This window comes from Rhinolophus hipposideros (assembly GCF_964194185.1).
Source record: "Rhinolophus hipposideros genome assembly, chromosome: 19".
Lineage (NCBI taxonomy): Eukaryota > Metazoa > Chordata > Mammalia > Chiroptera > Rhinolophidae > Rhinolophus > Rhinolophus hipposideros.
The window spans coordinates 21,770,129-21,795,811 of record NC_138065.1 but is presented as its reverse complement, the minus strand read 5'-3'; the positions used below and the strand labels follow the sequence as shown (position 1 = coordinate 21,795,811).

General features: G+C 33.0%; 1 long non-coding RNA gene across 2 annotated transcripts; it reads right to left on the bottom strand.

Annotated features, from left to right (window-relative positions):
* Positions 1-2,221: 2,221 nt before the first annotated feature.
* On the bottom strand, positions 2,222-22,933 carry LOC308487482. Of its 2 annotated transcripts, XR_013991707.1 has the most exons (3): positions 20,226-22,933; positions 19,937-20,072; positions 2,222-12,653 (listed from the first exon to the last, which is right to left on the bottom strand). It is a non-coding gene; the product is annotated as an uncharacterized lncRNA (long non-coding RNA). The 2 variants fall into 2 exon arrangements; XR_013991706.1 differs by having other exon boundaries at positions 19,937-22,933.
* Positions 22,934-25,683: the final 2,750 nt, after the last annotated feature.

Here is a 25,683-nt window from a genome sequence, read left to right as displayed (position 1 = left end):
AACACGTATGTATGTACAATACTATGTCTATGTTAAGTAATGAGAAAACAGAGAATCATTATTTTCTGAAGTTTTATAGTCTTATTAGAAATTCAGGAAATACCCATAGAAAGAAAATAAGATCTGATATTATTTGCTATGTCCCAAATATACGTAACAAACAATAAGTGCTATATTCAGCTATGATATAAGGTAGAGTGTGATAAAACCAAATAGCATGGGAGCATAAAGGGTGGAGAGATTAAAACCGGGGAAGAAGTACGATTTTAATAGGCAAGATTTCACGTAAAAAAAAGCAATGTAGCAAGAGTACTAACATTAGAAAGATGGAGAAAAATTATAGAATAGCCCTGACTGAGCATTTGGTGTGTATAGTGGTATGAAAATCTAAAAAAATAGGTGGACTATTGTAATAGAGAATTATAAATGCTGGGATAAGAGTCACTAATTGTATTAAATAAACCTATAAAACTATTGAAAGTCTTTCACTCAAATTCTGGAGTGACATGATGAGATGTTAGGTTTAGGAAGAAAACTCTGGTGGAGGGCAGTGAAAATCAAGGAGTGACAGTGTGGAGACAAGTTGGAAAGTTACTATTATAATCCAGATTTTAGGTATTAAGAATCTGAAATAGGACAATAACAGAAGTAATGGAAAGCAAGAGACAGATGATGTTGTAAAGATTGAAATAAAAATAATGTGCAATCAAAGAGATATTAGGACAGATAAGAGAAATAAAGATGTAACTACTATTTGTTACTATCTATATTCATGAGGACTATTGTCTGAATTTTTATTTCTCTCAATTCATTGTCCAGTATGTGTATCAGAGTAACACCAACCTGATAAACTGAGTTATTTCAATTATATTTTATGCAAAGATATTTGCATTATTTTGAAGTATCAGAGTATCAGTCATGGGTATAAAAAGATGAGGGAGGAATAATAGCCAAATGAGGGAGGAATAATAGCCAAAATGTGACAGAAATTTTTAAATGTATGGGAAATATATAGGTATCATTCTCCCCATCGGCTTTATATATGAAAAGGTTATTGAAAATCACTATTGAAAAATGTGCTGGAAAAAAAAGAAAAGAAAAATGTGCCGGAACAAGAAAGCTTACTCACCATGTAAAGTGGGGTTAGATATTATCTTGTTTAAAAATGAGAAAAACAAATAAAGGCCAAACCTGAGTATACGAAATAACAATACAAACAATGGAAAGGAAACAGCATCTGGATGACCTAGGGGAAGGGCTTTGTTTCTGAAAATTGTTTGCTGCTGCGGGAACCAGAAGGAAATACTACAAAACAATTAACATTCAAACAAAATATGCAAGAAATCATAGCTTTTTGTAACAGAAGGAGAAAGTAATTTAGAGAGACAATATTCAGATGAAATGGTAAGAGGATGACTTAAAATAAGAAAGGATTGTAAGTAAATTAAAAATTATATTAAAACAATGAAAATCCATTGGTACTCCAAAAAACTTGATGATAATGTGGACCTGAGAGGAAGGTCAACAACAAAGAGAAAAAAAAGAATAATCAAGCAGTAGAAAACAACTTACCCTATTTTTTGTTTCTGATGTTTCAATTAAGCATAAAAATACATATAGAGAAATTTGAAAATAAGATCAACTCATGGATCTTTCCCCTCTAAATAAGTACACATGACTGTGCACATAAAACTCATCAATTCCAAGAGTTTAACAGACCTCCCCAAACTGCATCCGTGTACCCATGTGAAGGTGAAGAACTCTCAGTAATACAATGGATCTGAATCATCTAGTTCACCATTTCCAAAGCCAATATTCCAAGGAACACTTTTTTCCCCGATTGACTATGACCAAAGTATTCCACACTCAAGTAAATTTGGGAAATGTTAGGATAAGCAATATTAAGCAGATTCCATTACTTCATTCATTCTCAGAACCTTTTGCAATGCATCAGTATCTAGCTGTTTAAAAATGCTTACTCTCTGTCAGGCACTGTTCTAAGTTAGTGTTCAACATATATTCATCTTCCAATCCTCATAACAATTCTGTGAGGTACGTTCTATTATTTTCCTTATTTCACTGTCATGAAAACTAAGGAAATTGAGATTAAGTAACTTGCTCAAGTTCACACAGCTAGTAAATTGGAGAAGCTAGGATTCAAACAATCTGGTCCTGACTTTGCATTATTAACCACTACAATAAAGACATAAAACAGAACATATATGGATCATCAAACTTTTTATTTTATGGCAAACTTATTAATATTTCATAAGTGTAGTGATTCATAAAGTGTGATATGGAAAGTGGTAACATTAATTAGGTAGATGGAATAATATATAAATTAGGTAAATTGAATAATATATAAATAACACTCAAAACATACATACACATAGTTATGTAGCTTTGAAAACTAATAAGCAATACAGGAAATATTTACCAAACTCGATCATTTATTAGGCAAATAAAATATGTCAACATATTCTGGGCAGAAATTGTACATTCTATATTGTTTGAAAACAATGTAATGAAACAAAAAATTATTAACTGTGTTAATTATAATTAGCTGTTCTTGGAGAGCCTCAAAATAACAGTTCTTAAATGAGATACAAGTTCATTTCTCTCTAGAACAATTCTGTCATAAATCATCAGGGTAGATAGGGCAGCTCCTTTGTGTCAGGGACCGAGGAGTCTTCTATTTGCTTATTCCATACACCTCAAACTGTCACCTCCACACTGTGGTCTAAGTTAGCTGCTCAGCTCCTCTCTCTTTCATGTCTGCATTTCAGACATTGTCAAAGGGAAGACACACTCTTTCATTTTCAGGGAAAGAGTTTGTATCACTTCATCACTACATAACATTCACTCACATCTCCTTGTGAAATTAAGTTACCTGGCAATGCCTAGCTATGAGTGACTAGGGAGTAGTAGTCTTTAGATTGGTGACCATGTGCTCAGCTGAAAACTACATTACCACACAAAAAGGAGTATTGGAGTACTGGGACCGTCAGGAGATTTGGCCACCATAAACGGAAATATTATCTTAACTCAGGTAAAAAAAGATGAAATGAAAACTATAATTACAGAAGGTTTAAAACTGGTGATATACTGCTAAACCTATACTCAGAAAAAGATGAAAAGCTTAAATGAGTTTACATTAAACAACAAAGAATGAAAACAAATTAATCATTTAAGTGAAGAAGCTAGAAATATTTAAAGTGAGTATAAGAAAAGCATGAAGAAACATAAAATTGTAGATTAATAATTTATAATGAGAAAAAAATAGTTGAATGATAAATAAATGTAGATGCTGGCTCTTCAAAAGACCATTAAAAGAGATAAACAGCAGAAAACTCCAGTCAATAAAAAAAGAAGCCCTTTACATTATGTATAAAAGAGAGAATATAACCACAGTTATCAAGGAAGATTAATGATTATAAGCATGTATCATCACCTAGTACAGTGTCTAGCAAGCATTTGACACAAGTATCAGGACCTTAATTTTAATTGGTTAATAGACCCTGTCCCTCAAAAAGATTGTGTCTGTAAAATAATTAATATATAAATCTGTTATAATAACATCAATTTAAGAAGATGCTGGAAATATGAATTATCAAAATCAGAGAAGGAAAGAAATCAATATATATTTTTTTTGGTAGCCTGAGAAACTGGAATGATACTATTTCATGATGGATTCCCAATTAATGTGATACCCAGTTAAGGAAGTTGCACTTTGATGACAATTACCATGAACTGCTTTTATTCAATTTGGTATCAATTCAGAAAACCTGATTCCAGAATTTTATCCCTGAAGCTGTAAAATATTTTGGGTAAATTCCACCCAATGATCCAAAGCCAGTCTATAGCAACTGGAAAATGACCTCCTGACATTCCAATGTGACATATGTGACTATACTTTAGCTTTAGATGTTTACCAGAATCCATCTGCAGTAGGTCTGGGTTAAGGACATTTTCAGCGCTGGCTAGAGCAGCATGTCTGCTCTGGTTGGTGTCCAAAGGCAGACAATTTCAAGGGCTGAACATGGGCTTTGAAATGAAACCCAGCTAAGTTTAGATTCCAGTTCTGCCCCTTATGAAGTTAGCCTCAGGCTTTCTTCAGGAAATATAATACTATTTCCAGATTTTTTTAAAGTTAACATTTAGTGAAATACTAAGAGAGTTCTCATAATGCTAGTTCTTATTCTCTCCTCACCCTTCTCCTACTTCTGACCTGTTATCACGTGCTAGTATTGATAGTCTTTGTACCATGCTTCAGTGTCTACCACAGAAGGAATTAAAGTCTTCATCCCTTGGTATTTATCAAAAGATACCTGTCCCCTCCTGGGTATCTTTTGTTAAGTACAGCAAAGTTTTTGCTAAACTTGGTCAAATCCCATTCTTTAAAAATAGGCTCTCTGTTTTTGCTACACAAAACTTTCATTTTTAATTTTACTGCCCTTATGATTTACATAGTTATTCCTATCTTGTATGTGGCATATAGCAAGAACTTAATGTTATCTATTATAATAATAGTAACATTATTATTAGACAAACAAGCTTATAGGAGCCCATAAGTGGGTGAGACATGTTTTGTACTAAGAAAAAGTAGGTTACACATTTTTGTGATATTATGTGGGAAGTGTAATTTTAATCATGCTTGAGCTGAAGACCTCTTTTTACTTAGGCAGCTTTTACTCTGTAATCATTTCCTGTCTTCCATTGGAAATGCTCCTGTTGCCTTTCTCAGGACCAATTTAGCTGATCCAGTCTTGGGTTTGCTTCACATTTTTGTGCTCTCCTCATGTGCTCCATGTAGGTATGGATTTGAGAGTTGTTTGGGCGAATGAAATAAAAATAGTGAAGACTGGGTAAAGTTAATGGGAGATGAAACTGAGTATGGAAATAAATCAAGGTTCTGTGTCAAAATGATGTAGGATATTTTCTTTGTGAATGCTGGGATCGTGTCTCATGAGACCGAACGGAAACACGGACCAAGGAGAGGTGAGGAGTTCTTGTTTTAAAAAAAGAGGATAGTTTATTGAAAGCAAAGGGTCAGAGCTCCCGAGCAAGAGGGTGTCTCGAATGAGGGTGCCCCAATAAATCAATATTTTTATAGCATATTCTATGTACCAGGTGCTTTACATACTTTGTCTCATTTATTTCTGCTACAGAACCTTATCAGAAAGGATCACTACATTGCAAAGCTGAGGAAACTGATAAGTGATTAGTAGTTTGCTCAACTCCTATGAATTCTTTGTATAATGTAGTCACCCTTTTTATATTTGCTGACAATGCTTACTAGTCTTTTATTTAAATATATAAGTATACTTATTTTTAACTTAGAGAAATTTTATGTAGATATTTAATTAATGTTTCTTTTTTTTTTTTTTTTTTTTTCTTTTTTTTTTTTTAATTAATTTTATTGGGGTGACAATTGTTAGTAATGTTTCTTTTTTAATATAGTGATCCCTTCGAGAAGTATTGCTTAAGAGGTCCATCCACTTGTTGGTATAATAGAGTATGTATTTTCGATAGAAATACATTGCTGTTGAGAACAATAAAAGAAGGAGATTTTAAAAATGTATATGACCTATGTGATTTAGACTTACTAACCTTTCTCTACTCCATAGTCTACAATCTGTGAACGAATTTCACCCTACTTATAAGACCAGGCCTATCTCACAGACTCTAACCCAGGAATTGCCCTCAGAGCCCTTCCTTGGAAGGGAAACTGTAAGGTGTCAGGTAGGCAGGCAGAAAACTAGCAAACAGAAAAGAGAAGAATCATATTGATTATATGGCCACTGTATTTCTAACAGTCTGTCATTTTTGTAAAACCAATAAGTTTTTCCACATTAATGAAAATTAATTCTAGATATCCTAACTCTTATTGCTTTCCTGGCACTCTTTAGGGCATACATTTATTATCAATATAATGAACATATTTTCTGCTTTGGGAGAAAGCTCAAGTGGTGGAAGACTCTTTTTCACAAACACTGCAATGTCCTCACAATTGCCTTGAGATTTTTTATCGGGAGAGTGTCATGGGAATTCTTTACAAAATCCTCCAATGATTTTACTTCTTTTGTCCCCTCCCCTCATTTCCTTATCCCCTCTATCCCTTCCAAAGTTTAAAGATTTCCATTTAAAGATGTGTGGAATATCTTCTTGTCATAAAATGCTATTTCTATCCCCCTTCCACAAAGCCTCTTTTTAAATATATGTACCCTTCTTTTCTCTTTTCCAGTATTGAATTATATCCCATCAGATTGCACCTAGAAAATTTTTTTGGTTTAATATTTCAAAGTAATTTTGTATTAACTATAAACTCTCTATAACATCTACAACAATTGGCTTTCTGTTTTGTTTTTACGTTATTTTTACAGTGGCTTAACTTCATAGCCCCCCTCAAAGTTTAAAGTAGAATTGTGAGACACTTCATTATCTAATTGACATTTTGTTCATGATGGACTGCTCATAAATATAATCAGTTATAGAAATTACACAGCAAATCCATTGTCATTACAGGAGAGGTTAGAAAATATATTTTTCATTCTAAAAATATTCATGAAAGAGAAAATGTTAAAAAGATCAATTCCATAATTAGCAAAAATATGTTTAACATCTGGTTAGTGGGAGGGGGATGAAAATAAGAGAAAACTAGAGATGATATAATTTCTGAATCCTTAAAAATTTTAAATATTCTAAATCTAGCATAATGCCATCTTCTCTTCTCTCTGAATTTCTATTACTCTCTCTGCACTTTTTATTCCTTAAATCTTTTAATTATAGCACTGGACCAGCTGTAGCAGTGAGGACTGTAACTATGATTTACTAAAATTCTGTAAGTTTTTCAGTTTCCTATAATTCACTACCTCCTAAACAGATTGGACTGGCACTTCAGCCTTCAGAGAGAAACTGTGACACTTAGACTCACATGAGGTTGACTGCAAGCCAACCCTAGTGGTGCAGGGATGGACTATACTGGGCTCTCTGTATGCACTGCCTGAGTTCTTTGTGAAACCACCCACCTCCCTAGGCCTTAGCCAATTGCCTTTCTGATGATGAGGTAGAGAGAGGCTCTAGCACATACACCTTCCATAGCTGTGAAAACCTGGCCACTGCCACTCGTACTATCATTTCCATCACCACAAATTTAGGAGCCTCCACACATTGCACCAACTGACCTAAAGAGACTGCACCTGCCCGTTGGCTATATTGGACACCTGGAGGCTCAGGCAACCCCACATATACCTGGAGGGAGGGACCAGCTAACACAACCCAAAATGCAAGGAGTTTATGCAGCATGCTCTAGACTATAATCAAAAAAAGGATAGGAAGCAGAAGGAGCCAGCAAATAAATTGTTTGTCTCACCTTACCCTCAGTGGACTATTCCAAGTTGCAATAGTTTCATATAGCCCTTCTGGAGATTTCCTGCAACAACCAGCAACAAATTATGATGCAGAGTTGTGACCAGCCCAGAAATATACTACTTAACTATCCTCAGTATTTTTTTTACTCCTGCTTCTCTAGGATTGCACCACAAAGAAAGCGGTCGCACGTAAGCTTTTGCCTAAGGTCTATTTTCTAGAGAAGCATATTTAAGACATGTACTAAACCTTAGCTAAAAAAGACATTTTCAATTCCCTTTTCTAAACAGCCACCACTAAAAGGACATGTAAATGTTGAAATAGGGTAGAAAAATAAACAGCAGGCAAATATTCACTTTAAAGAATCTACTCTAGTTGTATGGAAAACTGATAAAATAAAGTTTAATGAATAAAACAGCATAATTAGAAATAAAGTAGCTAAATACATAATAATAATAATAATAATAATAATAATAATAATAAATTCATCAGAAAGATTTACTGATTCTTAAACTTTATGCACCTAATAAAACATCTTCAAAATATATACAGCAAAAAATATACACACAAAGTGACAAATCCCTAATCATAGTGAGACTTCCATTCACTTCTTTCAATTTTTGAAACATTAAGCAGAGAGAAATTTAAAAATAGAAGTAATTTGAACACACATTAACATATATTTCTAATAGCAATTTGAAAACCCAAAATATTCTTTGATAAGTGACTGAATTAAAATATTGTCATGTAGTCACTTAGTGGAATGTTATGTCGCCATGAAAATGAACAAATTACAGCTACATGCAACAAGGAGATGAATCTAAAAAACATAGTCTTGAGGGAGAAAAGTTGCAGTCCACATACACAATGGTACCATATTATAAACCTCAAAATACAGAAATTGGTACTTTTATAATAGAAACTATTTGAAAAAGGAAAATAACAATAAGCCCAACATTCACAATATTGGTTACCTTTTGGGTTGCAAAAGGAGATGAGATTTGGAGGAAAACATAGATAAAGCCTCAGAGATATTCTACCTCCTGAGCGGGCTGAAAGGTTCATGACTGTTTTATTTTCATGCTTCATGATTTTTATGTATCAACTATTTTTATTGATGTATATATATATATCAAATTTTGTATACCAAATTTTATATATCAAATAATAAAATGATATGAAATTTTTTAAAATTAATTTTAAGGATCATGTCTATAAAGTAGAGCAATACTGATAACATTATTTAGGAAAATTAGTTTTAACAATTTCATCACCAAGTTTTGTTCACTGTAGATCTTGAGTTTTCATTTACTCAGAAAAGTACATAATTTACTATTCCGAGCATCCTAAATTCTCAAAACCAAGAAAATTATAATTTTTAAGCTGTTAAACTCTAATTCAACGTAATAGTCTGCTTTCCAATTCACTTCACTATTTCTTCAATATAGAATAGCTATATAGTTTTTCCAGGGAAATTTGGCATGTTTTACCTAATTGTGTTTAGTGAAGTTTCTATAATGTTGAAACACCAATAAACATGTAAACTTTTCTTAATGTAGAGTGATATCAACATTGCTAGATGTCATTTAACTACTTTTCCTTGAATTACATATGCTCTATGTATAGAGCTATACACCCCCACTCCGATACCTGCATACCAATAGTGTAGTCTAAGCACAGAGCTATCAGATATAAGTGACAATCTTAGAAAATACCAAGATGACATGCTAGTAGAAGTAGAGCTAGTCTGTTATGTACACATGCATTAAGAGGTAGCATAATGATTACTAGCTGATTCCACTCAGACCTTGAGTTTGCTAACTTATTACCTGTGGGAACTTAACAGCTTACTTATTATCTCTCTGTCACATTTTCTGCATTTTAAAAATGGTGATAATAGTATTCCCCAATTTAGAGGTTCTTTTTGAAGATAAAATACTAACATATGTGAATTTCGTAACACAACGTACTTTTTATTCATTGAAAGCACTAGATAATTGTCAGCTGTTGTTATTATTATATATGATTGGGATAGTGCTTTACCTGTGACCAGTTCTTTCTCAAAGGAAACACCACTGGTGTGTTATTTTACTCTTATCTAAGATTTCAGACTGGGTAGTCTCTATATAAAGATCATGGTTCAACATTTGCAGATCAATCAATGTGAAACACCACATGAACAAAATAAAGGGAAAAAATCATACGATTACATCAATAGTTTCAGAAAAAGCGTTTGATAAGATATCCATTTATGATTACTTAATCATAAATACAGCATCCATTTATGATTAAAATACTTAATAAAATGGCTATAGAAGGAAAGTACCTCAACATATTAAAGGCCATATATGACAAATTTTCAGTTAAAATCATTCTCAAAGGTGAAAAAATGAAGCTTTTCCTCTAAAATCAGGAACAAAATGGCAATGCTCCCTATTACCACTGTTATTCAACATAGTATAGGAAGTCTTAGCCAGAGCAATCAGGCAAGAGAAAGAAATAAAAGACATCCAAATTGGTAATTAAGAAGTTAAATTGTCACTTTTTGCAAATGGCATTATTTTGTATATAAAAAACTCTACAGACTCCACTATGAAACTATTAGAAACAATAAACAAATACAATAAAGTTGCAGAATACAAAATCAAAGTACAAAAATCCATTGCATTCCTAGATACTAACAAAAAAATTCAATAAAAAATAAAAACAAAACCAATTCATTTTGCAATTGCAAAAAAAGAGAATCAAATACCTAGAAATAAACTTAACAAAGGATGTCAAGGACCTATACAATGAAAACTATTTTCAGATATTTTAACATATTCTTACAATAAATTGAAGAAGACACAAAGAAAGAGGAAGATATTCTGTGTTCATGAATTGGAGGAATCAACAAAGTTAAAATTGCCATATTACCCAAAGCAATCCCCATCAAAATGCCAATGGCATTTTCTTTAAAGAAATGGAACAAAAAAATCATCAAATTTGTATGGATTCATAAAAAACCCTGAATAGCCAAAGCAATCCTAAGAAAAAAGAACAAGGCTGGAGGTAAAATACTCCTTGACTTGAATTTAGACTACAAGGTGACAATAATCAAAACAGTGTGGTATTGACAGAAAAACAGACACACAGACCAATGGAGTAGAACTGAGAACACATAAATAAACCTATATATATAGGGACAGATTTCTTTTTCGGTTTCAATAAACAAAACAATGCAATACAAAACAATGCAATAGGACAAAACAATGCAATAGTTAGACATTTTACTGCTCATAAAATGATAACCCCTTCCCCCAATCTACTATCCCTCTGACACATGATATAGCTGTTACAATTACATTGACTCTATTCCTTATGCTGTACTCCACATCCTGTGACTATATTAAATTACAGTTGACATTCATTGTTAGTCATCTTCAGTCTTAGGTGTACAGTGCAGTGGTCAGGCATCTACATCATCTCTGAAGTGGTCTTCCTAATAAAACAAGTGTATGGGCAGATAATTTTTGACAAAGAAGCCAAAACCATACAATGGAGAAAAGAAATCTTCTTCAATAAAGACTGCAGGAAAAATTGGAAAGCCACATGCAAAAGAATGAAACTAGACTGCTACGTGTCACCATGTACCAAAATTAACTCAAAGTGGAACAAAGACTTAAACAGAAGACCTGCAACAATAAATTGCATAGAAGAAATAGGTACTAAACTTTTGGACCTTGGATTCAGAGAGGATTTTATGAATTTGACCTCAAAGGCAAGGGAAGTGAAAGCAAAAAAAAAAAAAAAAAATGAATGGGACTATGTCAAACTAAAAACCTTCTGCACAGCAAAAGGAACCATCAAGAAAACACAGAGGCAATCAGCTGAATGGAAGAAGATATTTGAAAACAGTGCCTCCGATAAGGGGCTAACATCCAAAATATGTAAGGAACTCATACAACTCAACAACAAAAAGATAAACAATCCAATTAAAAAATGGGTAGAGGTTCTGAACAGACACTTCTTCCAAGGATACAAACAGCCAACAGATGTATTTAAAGATACTCAACTTCACTAGCTATCAGGGAAATACAAATCAAAACCACAATGAGATACCAACTCACATCCATTAGAATGGCTCTTATCAACAAGAGAAATAATAACAAGTGCCAGGGAGGTTGTGAAGAAGGAACCCTCATGCAATGCTGGTATGAATGTAAATTGGTGCAGTCGCTATGGAAGGCAGTGTGGAGGTTTCTCAAAAAATTAAGAATATAATTTCCATATGACCGAGCAATCCCTCTCCTGGATATCTACCCCCCAAAATCTGAAAACTTTTATCGGTAAATATATGTGTTCATTGCAACATTATTCATGGTGGCCAAGACATGGAAACAACCAAGTGTCTTTTAAAGATGATTGGCTAAACGTGTGGTACATATATACAATAGAATATTACTCGGCCATAAGAAATGATAAAATACTGCCATTTGCAACAACATGGATAGATCTTGAGATTATCATGCTAAGCAAATAAGTCGGACAGGAAAAGTTGAGAACCATGTGATTTCACTCATACGTGGGATATAAAACTGAAAACAACAAAGGAACAAGACAAACAAACAAATAAACAAAAATTCATGCATACAGACTACAGTTTAATGGTTATCAGCAGGAAAGGGGCCCCGGGAGATGGTAGAAGAGGGAAAAGGGGTCAAATATGTGGAACGAGAACTGACTCTGGGTGGTGAACACACAATGCAATATATAGATGATATAGAAATGTACACTTGAAACCTATATAATTTTGCTAACAAATGTTAAGCCAAAAAATTTAATATTTTTAATTAAAAAATTAAAGAATTATACTATCAGACAGCAGAAAAAGGTTATATGAATTACAAATATAATCCATAAACATATTGATAGATTATATTTATATATGGGGATATTAGAAAGAAAGAAACAATGTGTCTCTCAGTTTCAGCTACAAGAAAAAGAAGACCCAAGTAAAAGTGGCTTAAACAATAAGGGAAATGAATTATGTCACATATCAAGAATGCTTTTATAGAGGTACGGATTTATGGGGTTGGTTCAGAATCTCTCTTTTCTGCCATTCTTAGTATATTTGTTATCTCTCTAGCTTTACAAGATGACAACAGCAGCGGCAGGTAGCTTCTCACAAGGTTGTTCAAAGGTTAGGTGAAAGGGCATCTCTTCCTTTTGTCTGAAGAGTATAGAAAAATCTTCCTAGAAGATGTCGTCTTATGTGCCATTGTCCTCAATTGCATCACATGCCCCTAGAAGAAGTGAGGTGGCAGGCTGTTAAGGTAGGTAATCGACAGTATTTGTTACACTGAGAATGGGAAGGAAGTGTTGGAAGCAGCAATGAAAAGGTTAATCAATCAACAAATATTTGTTGTACAATATCTAGTACAGAGAACCGTCCTATAAATATTTTGGCAAAATACAAAACTGTTGTGATAGATATGTCATTAAGAAAGAAAATAAATGATGTTTTTTTATTAAAAGGCAAAAATACTAGAATTAAATAAAATAAATATACAGAACTGTAAAATAGTGTTATCACATGATTTATGGATAAACAAATGTTCTTATTGATAAGTATCTCCTCTTTATCCTTAATTACATTTCCCTCATGGGAAATAACACTCATTTTTAGTATTAACATACCACATGGTATGGAGAAATTCCTCTTTGTGGTTGTTACCTGGATACTAACATTTTAAAAATAAATGAGGGAATCTAGAAAAGTCACACAATTTACAATTCAAGAGGAAAATTATAATGGCAAGCTAAGCACTTGTTGTGTATGGATAATACACCATTCTTAAAATCTTAGCCTTACTGACAAATGATAAGTATAAAACCACTTACATAAACAAGAAAGTTTTTCACACTTCAGTTCAAAGCCATCACAAAAGCTATAAAAGTCCTTCATGCACATTTTTGAATTTTGAAAATATTGATGATTTATACATACATATATTGAATCAAAATGATCATCAAGAGAGAAACCTGTAAATATTTAATGGATTTGTAAACAATCCTATTATTTTTAACTTGTTTTTATTATAGATAAAAGGAATATTGAAATAAAAAGTTTGCAATGGTGTTTTTTGCTGTAGACACAATGTTTTTAAAGGCTCTGGACTCATAAAAAATTTAAAGCTAACAGCAATGTTATAAATTATTTCATCCTGCCTCCTCATTTTACTAATGAGATCCAGGTAGAGAAGAGGTTAAGTGACTTTTCCCAGTTCACTTAACCTCTGGCTAACTGCTTGGTAGGACTGGCTCTTCATTTATACCTTTTTCACAAGTTTTTTTTCATTTTCTCCTCTAATGCATTAATGTCTTTCATTTTTACTTCTTTCACACTATGAATACGCAAAACCCTAACACCTGCATTTTAAAGCAGGAAAATTATATCTTTCACTTAAATTTTAAACGATTCTGTTAGAAAACTAATCTGAAGAGATGGATTATATTTTAAGTTAGTTGTGCTTTTTGCCCCCCAGTTTATTGAAGTATAATTGACAAACAAAAATTACATATATGTAAGGTGTACAATATAATGATTTGATACAGCCGTGCCTTGGTATCTGGAAGATTGGTTCAAGGACCCCTCACTGATACCAAAATCCAAGGATCCTCAAGTCTCTTATATAAAATGGCATACTATTTACATATAACGTATATTTATTTGCATATAAGCTACAGCGGGGTGTGCCTACATGTCACTTCGTTTTCCAGGATTCGGTGTAGTATATTGTGCATGGCAAATTCACGTTTTGCTTTTTGGAACATTCTTGGATTTTTTTCCCCCACATATTTTCCATGTGCACTTGGTTGAATCTGTGGATGGGAAATCATAGATACAGAGGGCGGACTGTGCATGTACACTGTGACATGATTACCATAATCAAGCTAATTAACACATCTATCATCACACTCATAGTTACTGTTTATTTTTTGTAGTTAGAACACTTAAGATCTACTCTATTAGCAAATTTCAAGTATACAAGACTGTATTACAAACTATAGTCGCCATGCTATACATTAGATCCCCAGAACTTATTCAACTTGTAACTTAAAGTTTGTACACTTCGACCAAAATCTCCCCATTTACTCCACCATTCAACATCTTACAACCACCGTCTTATTTTGTTTCTATGAGTTTGACTTTTTTAGATTTCACATTCCAGTTGTGCTTTTATTTGTTCAAATGTGGATTTCAATATCTGAAATGGTCACTTATCCGATAGCTGGGAAATCTAAACATTATTAATTCCATTCCTCACAAGGACACCATCTTCAGTGTCATCCAACATAGAAGAATAGTAACATAGAAGAATAACCACAGTAATTATAGAAGAATAACAGAACAGAAAATCAAAGTGGTTCCAGGTCCCTTCTCCAAAGTTATGTATTGTCCTTGCAGGGCAATTGGCCTTAATAAGAGTTTTTATCTCCAATCCTTGGTCCTACTCCATCCTCCCAACTAGAACGTCCTCATGGGACATAGCCCAACACTGTTTTCTGAATATACCTCTGTTGGGTCTATACTACTTAAGTCATGATCTGTTTGATATAAGCACGTCCTTTAGACAATTTCCACCTGGTCTCATTACTGTTCATGTCCGTTTTCTATGTAAAATTAACCAGCTATTTTCTATTCAGAGATTTATTCCTTCAATAAATATTAGTTAAGCACTTGGCATATTCCTGGCATCCTGATAAACTTTGGGGATACTTTGGTGAGCAAGAGAGAGAACAACTCTTCTCTCCTTACAGAGCAGTTAGTCCAGCAGAGAAGACATGCAATTAGGTAACCAAACTCAACATGCTACTTGCTCTGATGCAGAAATTATGGAGTGTGATGAAAGTACATGGCAGAGACACCTAATATAACTTCCAAACAAGATTACTTTTAAACTGCACACTGGGTGCTGAGTAGGAAGTTCACATGCAAAATGGTCCAATTCAAATTTTGTTGTTGTATTTGGTAATTTTTCCTTATTAGTTTTTCAACAAAATCATTCATAAAAGAATATTTTAAAATCTATATTCCAGGCTTTCTTCTGGAAACCTTGATTTAACTCTTTTTCTCCAGAATTTATCTGCCACATCTAGATTTCTACACTTCCAGGAAGTGAGCCTTAATATCTGAATTTAATTTCTGCTGTGGCTGTGGTTTCTCAAAGAAAGTGACAGAGCCCCCCATCTTAGAATTACTTAGGGTGATATTTAAATATGGACATTATAGGTGGCTACACTAGTCTTATGGAAACATAATCTCTGGGAGTATGAGGAGAGAAAGACAGAAAACTCAAATTTGCATGTTTAACAAGTTCCCCTCATATGCAATACAATTTCAGATACATTGCTTGCCATCATTGAGTATATATTCGGTAACTGAAATCCTTTCCCCAATTTTTCTTCCAATTGCCTCAAATAGGAGTATATGTGTATTTGTGTTTTCAAGGGAAAACGATCCCTAGCTGCACAAGTGCCAAAAACTCACCTTGATTATTTCCCATTATATTACCTAAGACACTATGTTGGTATATAAACATTTCTTGGGATTAATATGACACATGCCTAGGTCAATCACCAGTTATTGGAACACTCTTACTTAGTAGAAGTAGGAATTAGGAAAGTCAGTTTTCAAAATTCCTGTTTAGCCCATGTGAAGTTGCATGTTTTTATCTAGAGAAACAAAATCACAGTTATTATAAGTAACTAGCCTCTGGCCAATTCAGAAAATTGGGGCAAAGTTTTTCAAAGTACCCTAGAATTTTTGACCCAAGATCCAATGTTCTACAAACTATATCATTTTAGGTGCCAAAGTATATTGCACAAAACTATTGAATTAGTTTGGATAAGAATAGCCTGCTGCATAAAAGACAGCCAATGATAATTCAATGGCTTAAGGAAGATTTAAGTTTATTTCTGTCTCATGTTAATAATCTAAGATAAGTGGTCCAAGTTGAGGAGTGACTCTGCTCCACATGGTTTTTAAGTGACTAAGGTTTCTTTCATTGTGTATTCCTCCATTCTCTAGAACATTCTGCCTGTCTGCATGGTAAACCAGGTTGCCATAGGTTCCAGAGAAAGGGAATGAGAGCATAGAGAAAGCCCAAGCAATGCATACATCACTTCCATTCATAGTCCAGAAGTGAAAACCTAGTCCTATGTTCACATGTAACTGAGAATGGGGCACTTAAGTGTAATCTCTGACTGAATAGTGACATGTCCAGCTCCAATTACATTACTATGGAAAATGGGAAGAAGAGATATTTGTTGATAGCTAGCAGTCTTCATAACTATACTTTAGAAATGCAAACTGAGCAGTATTGCTTTCACCATAAAAGAAATTATTGACCCTAAAGAAAAATTCAAGAATTTGCCCAAGGTCCCTATTTTTTTCATGAGCACAAGACTTAGCATGGTATAGTGTCATATGGTTGTTGGACTGGTGGTGGTCACATCTTTAGAGAATATAATCAATAATGTGGTAATAAATCTGTATATTGCTAGGTGGGTATTGTTGACTAACTATGATGTACACCTGAAACTAATATAATATTGTATGCTAGCTATATTTTAATAAAAATATTTTAAAAAGAAATGAGGCACATTCCATTTTTGAAAATAAGTCTTTTGACAATAAGTCCCTTTTTGAAAATAAGAGCCATTTTTCTCTTGCTACATAATAAACCACCCCAAAACTCAGTGGCTTTAAACAGGGATAAGAAAACTTTTTCTGCAAAGAGGAAGAGAGTAAATATTTGGCTTTGTAGACCATATGGTCTCTGTTGCAACTATTCAATTCTGACCTCTGGCTTAAAGCAATTATTCTATCTTTGCTTATGATTCTGTGGGATGGTAAGTCAGTTGTCCAGTTAGCAGATAGGTCCTTTGAGACTAAGTCGTCTCAATTGGCCTCGCTCTTTTGCCTGATGTTTGGCAGATTGGTTGGTCCAGAGGGCCTCGACTGGTGTGGCTCATCTCCACCCCATGTGGTCTCTCATTTTCCAGGAAGCTAGCTCAAACTTCTTCACATGGTGGTCTCAGGGCAGCAATATAGTAAAGCCTAATGTGCAAGTGCTTGTCAAACCTCTGCTTTCGTCATGTTTGCTAGTGTCCTACTGATGAAAACTTAGCAAAGCCCAGATCGAAGGGGTAGAGAAACTTTAGCTCTTGATGAGAGAAACAGCAGTCATATTGCAAAGGTGTGTGGTAGGAAATAGGAAGAATTCTTTTATTCGTCTTTGTAAACAATCTACCACAAAGCCTTTGAAGTAACAAAGGACATTACAATTCAATTCAACTTCAATAGTTTCTTTTCTTACCACAAAACTACTTAAATAAATTTAAAAATATTTTTAATGATAAAGTCATATTCATGCTTTGTGAGCTATAGTGAAATTGTATACATAAAACTTACTTTAAAATATACAAAATTATATTTCAAGGACAGAAAAATGAAATAAGGATCTTAAGCATAAATAATCTACATTAAGACTACCTAGATGTGAGAGTTGTTAGTTAGACAACTAAGCAGAGTTACCTCTAGACTGTTTAATCTTTTCTTAAATTCCTATTTCCTGCAGTGCCTAACTTTGAAGTTTCAAGATATACAGCATGCTGGTCATCTTGATAGTTATAGTGGCCTCTGGCTCTGAATTTTCTGTGCAAGCTTTTCAAAAACTAGGGTCAAACCTTCTATTACCTTATCGAGAAGTTTTGAAGAACTGAAGCTATGGGTTTAAACTAATTTAGGGTGTGGTGGGTTAAACCCCCAAGAGATACCCTGGAGCTTCTACATATGAATCACTTTAGAAAACGAATTTTTCTAAACTAATCATACAGAAGAAATTTACAATATAAGTGTTAGTAATTGTTCATCTTCTTTACAAAAATCTAATAATATATAGGAGAAACCATTTCATCTGTAAAGTCAGTAAAATAATGTTTACAAATCCTCCTCTCTTGGAATTTTGATGAACCAATTGAAGTGCTTTCTAGTGTGTTAGAAAAACAGAATTGTTCAATGTTCTGTGTAATATACGGAATTAAATTACTAAAGTGCTACCATTATTGATGTTTACTGCGTAGTGGGCATCATGTGAAATACATCATCCATTGAAAAATCTGCAGAATCCTATGAGGACCTGTCATATCTATTTTTCTTTTCTTTTCAGAGAGATTAGGGAATTTGCCCAAGGTCCAGTGGTGTGCTGGTAAACTAGTTCACGGGAAATTAAGCTCTGATTTATAGCACTTGCCAATTTTGGGGATGTAAATAATCTCAACTTGGCTTATTTCACACTACCAGTGTGATGTCACTGGACATGATGTTAGGAAGACACGCACATTATAAACTATTGTGAGCCAGTAGGAGATGGCTCTGGCACACGACTGTCAAGATCGGAAACACAATATGAAATTTGAGAACCAGGACTTGAGTTTCTGGTTATCTACAAAGTCCATCCTCTTAGCCATTGCATAATAATTCCTTCTGATATCACAAATGATTCTCCTGAAAAATCACAAAAATCATGAACATATTTAAACCTGGAAATGCAGACTCTTTTTTATTCTATTTTGGAAACTAATACAGGGAATATTCTCTCATAATTATCAATAAACAGATGTTAGAGCCCAAGAAAAACTGTATGCTTCCTCATTCAATCTTTCCATTATTCTTCCCTTTCTGTTCTTATCTTAAGCTTTCACAATTTTTGCTGGTGTTACTTATTCATATTTTATTGCCACTTTACATCTTAAAATCCTTATACTTGGCCCCCAACAAATTCCTTTGCTGTTTCATACAGTTTGCTGCTTTTTATACTTTTCACATTTTGTTTTTTTTTCCTTACCTTATAGCCTAACTTGCACACTTCTGCTCTTTAGTTCTTGAACATTTTGACATTCCTTGTTTGAGCAAGTAAGTAGATGAATAGATGTCTAATTACTAAAATAAGGTGGGTTCACATTTTAAGAATTATTTAACTGCTAAGTGCCAGAGAATCCTCATCTCCAAATGAGGATAATTATAGTACTTACCTTATGTTGTATGAATGATTGATCATTAAAGAAAAAAAACAAGAACAATAGGAAACACAAATATGAAGGGTCGGAGATGAGATACAGGTGATGCCTTGAGAATAGGTGAAATCCAACACTATTTTATGCTGATGAAAAAAATTATTTTATATTTGATGGGAACACATCTCAAAGATTTAGAAACGATAGAAAGTGATAGAAAGTGAAAGTGATAGAATTTTTTTCACAACATGAAATAAAATTGTACTTGGGTACTTTTTTCACATAACAAATTATATACTAAGAATTTTCATCACTTGCTAAAATAATTAAGATACTCATGGGTACCATTGACCATCATCATGAATTAAAAGAATGACAAATGAGAAAATCTATTTTTTTCCCAAATAATCATCTATATGCTAAACTTTAAAAAATAAAGAAAACAATTTTGCAAATTGATATGAATTTATATCTGATTGGTAAGAGGAAATTTATGAAAGCATACCTGTGGTGATGGATCAATGCATGTTTGTATATGCCACAAAAAGTGATAGTTTTAAAAATCATCAGAATTTTCATAATTCCTTAAAATGAGAGAATTGAAGTGAGTGGATACCAAGCCAAAATTTTCTCATATACTTCTGTAGAAAAATAAAAGTAAACCATAAGTTGATTTTTATTTTTATAAAATAAGCCAATGGTATATTTTCGCCCCATGTAAAGACAGACTATAGGCTACAAAAGAGCTAACTTAAAATAATTTGCATTGTAAACAAGTAAAACAAAACTCTTACCTTCTGTTTGATGTGTTATTCTTGTGGCTCCATGACAAAATTCAGTGACATCTTGATTTTCTGTTGAAATTATTATTTTTATTATGTAGCATATCCTAGAGTTTTGAAGAGTTGTACGGAATGATGAATAAGGAATATTTTTTGATCTGATGCATTTTCAAGTGCATCCATGCAAATGAAAATAAATAGATAGAAAACAGAGCTAATTTAGAAGATTGAGGTTCAAATGAAATACAACTGGCAATAGGAACAACATTGAACTCTTATTAAGGAAATGAAGCCATTAGTGAATTTGATTTAAATAGTGGTTAATTATAAATAAACTTCAAACTTAATTTGTAAACCATGTATCAGACCATCAAAATAGGACATTGCTATTGTACTATAGAAAGCCAAGTTTCATATGACCAATAGAAGATAGTTTAAGACTATAATAACAGCAGAGGCTGGGAGGAAATTCTAGGGAGAAAAACTATTTATGTAAAATTTAAACAGTATCCTTCTAATAAATGTAATGATGGCATAAATGCTATTTCAACAAAAAGAATATGGCTATTTAACATAATACCTCTGTTCTTTCCAAAGCCAAATAAATGATCCTCTTTACTCTTCCAAAGGCTTTACTTGTGAAATTTCATCGCTTAGCAGAAGGAATGTGCAACTTGGCAATAACATAGTCATATTGGCATTTCCCCCCTATAATTAAGAACTTGAAATTTCTGTCTGTATAGCATATTGCACTATAGACTTTCATGTTGTTTCTCTTCAAATTTTGATATTACCATAAGGTGTGAGTTGTACTTATTAAAACATGATAATTAAGAGCTTTAACTTTATTTTATTCAGAGAAAAATATGGGAGGCGGTTAGTTTTAGCATAAAACTTTGGACTGCAGTAAATCTCATTACTCTTGTAATTCTGGGTTAGATTATTATTGACTAGTAAAATAACATGACTTTTAAAATTTTATGATAATTTATCTTGTACTTAAAAAAGATAACACCAATGAATATTAAACCTAAACATACTCTATTTTAAACAGATTGTAAAGCAGAAGTGGTGAGAAAGTGAAGTAAATAATAAATAAAGAAGAGTCAGGATTCATCACAAAGTGAAAATGAAAGCTCTAATAATGACAAGGTTGTGAACAAAACATTTACGGAAAATGCAAGACACACATCTTGGATTCTTAAATTTCTATTTTCTCATAATTTTTCTGGGCTTCATTTTATTTTTAGCATGCAGAACTTACAAGGAATGCTACCCAAATTATCTTGCGATATAAACATTGATTTTATAAGTCCTTAATATAATCACTATATTGTCAATATGTTATATTTAATAGTTTTTAATTTTTCAGTAGGCTGCTATAATTTATCAAAGCTTTATTTATGTAAGCAACCCATTTAATTATTAAACCTTGGTTGTTGATTTTTTAATCTTGAACTTTATTTTTATATTAATTCTAATTTCTAGAGAACAGTGGAGAATGTTTAAATAGAGCATTTTAATGGAATACATGGTTTGTCATGAGCAATATAAATAAATACATTAATTGCCTTATCATACTTATATCTGACAGATGGGTCCCCAGGCACAGAGCCTAGCCTTTTATTTTGACACCTGCCACATTTTGCCAGCCCTGACCCTTTTTCTTTGCCAGAATGTCCCTGTGCTGTTCACGATGGTTGCACTAATCTCCAGCTTTTAAACGGCATAATATTGGAACTCTTCTGAGAATCACTGCTATCAATCAGCTGATACTACAACGAAAAGTATTTCATAGATCCATTGAACATCCCTTCTCTCCTGTGATTCAAAAACATTTTCTCTTATTTCTGTGACCTACTGGATCAATGAGATTACATGGAGTTTATTTTAATCTAATACCTCATATTGTCAACTACTGACATAAACCATTTCATCTAGCAGTAAATTTAAAATTCAGAATTTACTGGAGAATCATATAAAAGTTATGTTTCCATTTTTTATACTAAGAGATACTTCTTCACTACATAGAAAGTATGTTATTTTAAAATAGCTAAGGAGTTAAAAATAATCTTAAACAATTTCTTTAAAAAACAAACAAACAAGCATCTGTGCAATAAAACATGTTTTGAGAATCACTGCACATAATCTCAAACATGCACCTTTGATTTCTGGGGTGATTCCAGAAACCACTAACACATGATATGTGTCTGAGTTAGTACAAACTAAAAGCACATATGTGGTCCATCAAACAGTGGTCTGGGTCTAAAGAACTCTGCAAATCAAAGGACATACAGAGGGCAAGTGAAATGTGGAGGCTCATTTGGTACATGAGATAATTGGGTACAGATTTTAAGGGATTCCCTCCTTGAGCAAAATCAGACTATAACTAACTACAGAAAATGTTGTAATCAATCTTTTTGGGGAGTATGTTGAAAACAAACTAGTAGAAAAGTAGCTATGTAGGGAGGTAGAAGGTAGGTATTTGGTAACAAACCATTCCTTCAGAACAACCCTGTTTGGCTTACAATCTTTGCAGACTGAAAGTCAACTGGAGAGGTGGATACTAACAACTTGTCATTCAAATATGGCACTTACTGTTTCTGAAATAAGCTTATTTGGTATAATGGGAAAAGCCTTGGAATATGTATTAGATAAACTAAGTTTCTTGAATAATTCAGAGACCCATTTATGCCAACTAAATATATATGCACATTGAAAGAAGTATGTCCTATATAGCTTAGGACATTCAAAGAAAATGCAGTTTCACACCTGGGGCTAAGGGATATTGGAGTGGGAGGGTAATTCTAGAGCATGGCAGCATTTTATGTCTCAGCATCAGCAGTGTTTGAACCTTTAGTTATCCACTATAATATGACTCAACTGTATTTCACATCTTCCTCTTTTTCCCCAGCCCCAATCCAATTTCCACAGCTTAATCAGAGTTTCCACTAGCTCACATTTTAAGCATGTATAAAACCTTGGGATATCATAGAAAATTCTTTATGCACTTATTCAATCTAAATCCAGAGAACAAAAAAAACAAAAAAAATGATGGGCCCCGCTCATCTTTTCAAGCTTGGCCACAGTGCTTACATTGCTGGCCAGCCTATCCTTTGGTCCCAGTCCAATCAGTTGTAAATGGTAGAAGGCAGAGCTCACTTGTGAGTAAACATGGCCACTTAGATGGCCGATGTTCTGCATGAGAATGATTCTTTTAGAACGGATATGTCGTGGTTGACACAGATCCAGAGAGTGGAGCTGGTCCATATGCTATTTATTATCCGTCCAAAACCATAAGCATATTAAGGATAATCATTCAGAACTCTTAGAGTTATTTGCTAAAGTCATCTGATTGAATGTAGAATCTAATAATTAAAAATTTGGATTTGTTTTCTGTATAACTTTTTCATTCATTTTTCTAGTAATTCATTTATATTATTAAAATATACTGGTTAATGACAGAGTGGGGATGGGTGGGAAACTGGTCTTTCACTACAGATATTTTGAGTGGCACTGTTTTAAAAGAATCCTAGACTCTAATTGTGGTACCCCCCTAATCAATTAAGTAATAACGATCAAATATTTATAGTCAAATTATAAGCCTCTGAATACCAGTTTCCTTTTAAACAAATGGGGACTATAATGGCCCTCATCAATTTCCCATGTTATTATCAGTCACGAGACAATACAACGGAACGAATTTTGAAAAGTTGTAACGGGCTAATCAGAATTAAGTTATTATATTTCACTCTTATTAGTCTCTCTATGCATATATATGTGTATATATGTGTGTGTGTATATATAGATATATAGATGTATAGATATGTGATATATAGATATGTGTGTATATCTATAGGTATATAGATATATACACACACAGAGATACATATTACATGGGAGAACTAGGTGTATGTACTCAACATATTCATCATAAATATATTTATTTGAAGTCTTATCGCTTTCCCATATAAAATGTAAGATATGGCAGTGTGGATTTTATTGCTTGTTTATGGTTTTTGTTTTTTGCTAGTTTCTACAAAAGACAATTAGAGATAAAACTGATTAAGAGTTATTCAGGAAGCACTCTGTTCTTAATAATTAGTTGATTGTATATCAAAGTTAAATTAAAAAATAAGCAGCATAATATTCCAAGAATTATGAGGAGGAAGTGTATATTTAATAAGTTAATGATACAAATATTAAAGATAACAGATACTCAAAGAAAGGAGAGAAAATTTCACACTGGTCATCAGAGGAGATTTAGAGAACAGGTAGGATTTGTACGTCATCTTGAAGAATGAATGAGATTTATAAATGTGGAAAGGAAAAACTAGGTTATTCTAGATAGGGCAAAACTTTCAAGCCGCAGTGTAAAGTCAGTGCACCCATGTATATGTGTGTGAATATGTGTGGGTGTGATAGATAGATAGATAGATAGACAGACAGGAAGTTAGCTAGATGATAGGTGGATAGATAGATAGATAAATAATGTCAGAAAATAAATGAAGTCAGAAACAAAAAATAAACTAAATTTAAAACCCTGAAAATTAACCTACCATAGGCAATCTTAATTTTTTTTGTAGTTTTCCCCAACCAAAGCATGATATTTAATTATTAAAACTGGGACTCTTGAAATAGAATTGCTTTTACATGTGAATGTTACAAATGCAAAATAATTTAACAAATAATTTTCTCAAAATAAACATAATACTTTATATTAAATGATAATTGTTAAAAATCTCAAACAATTCAAAAAATAAAAACACAATTATTAAAATATCAGTAAGCTTTCCTGTGGCCATCTGACATCTCAGTCTAACGTAAAGAATAAAAAACTAAAATGCAAGAAATTGTTTCCTCTAATAGCCAACTTTATCACTTTAGCAATTTTATTACTTTACAATAAGATCATAATAATAAAATTACAGAATATTAGAGAGCATTAGGTAAATATAAACCGTTGTACATACAATGCCTCACTTAGAAAAGTCCACCTGGTAGGAATGCTATTGTTTTAAGGCATAAGAACTATGATATTGTTAGTAGTGCAATTTAGTGACTTCAGTACCGGTTTCTGGTATTTCAGCATTCAACTATATAAAACACCAATTTGAAGTCTCAAGGTCCTGGTAACTTTGTATAATATTGTTTTATTTTTTACACCATAAGACTAAAATCAATGATTTAATTGTTCAATTTATACAGAAAAAAACAAAGATCTGCCAATCTAAAGACATTTTTGCCTAACGTGGTAAGTAAGCACACTGTGGTACTGCAAACTTGTATTAGTGGAATAATCCTCCTCTGGTGGCATGTAAATAAGACGGTATTGAAAGTAGGAAAGAGGTAGCCCTGTAGGAATCTCCAAGGACACAAAATAAAATTAAAGATGGTAAAGACAAACTGGAAATGTTTAAACAAAAGAAAAATGGAAACTACAGCTCTAATTTAATTTAAACCCTGCAGT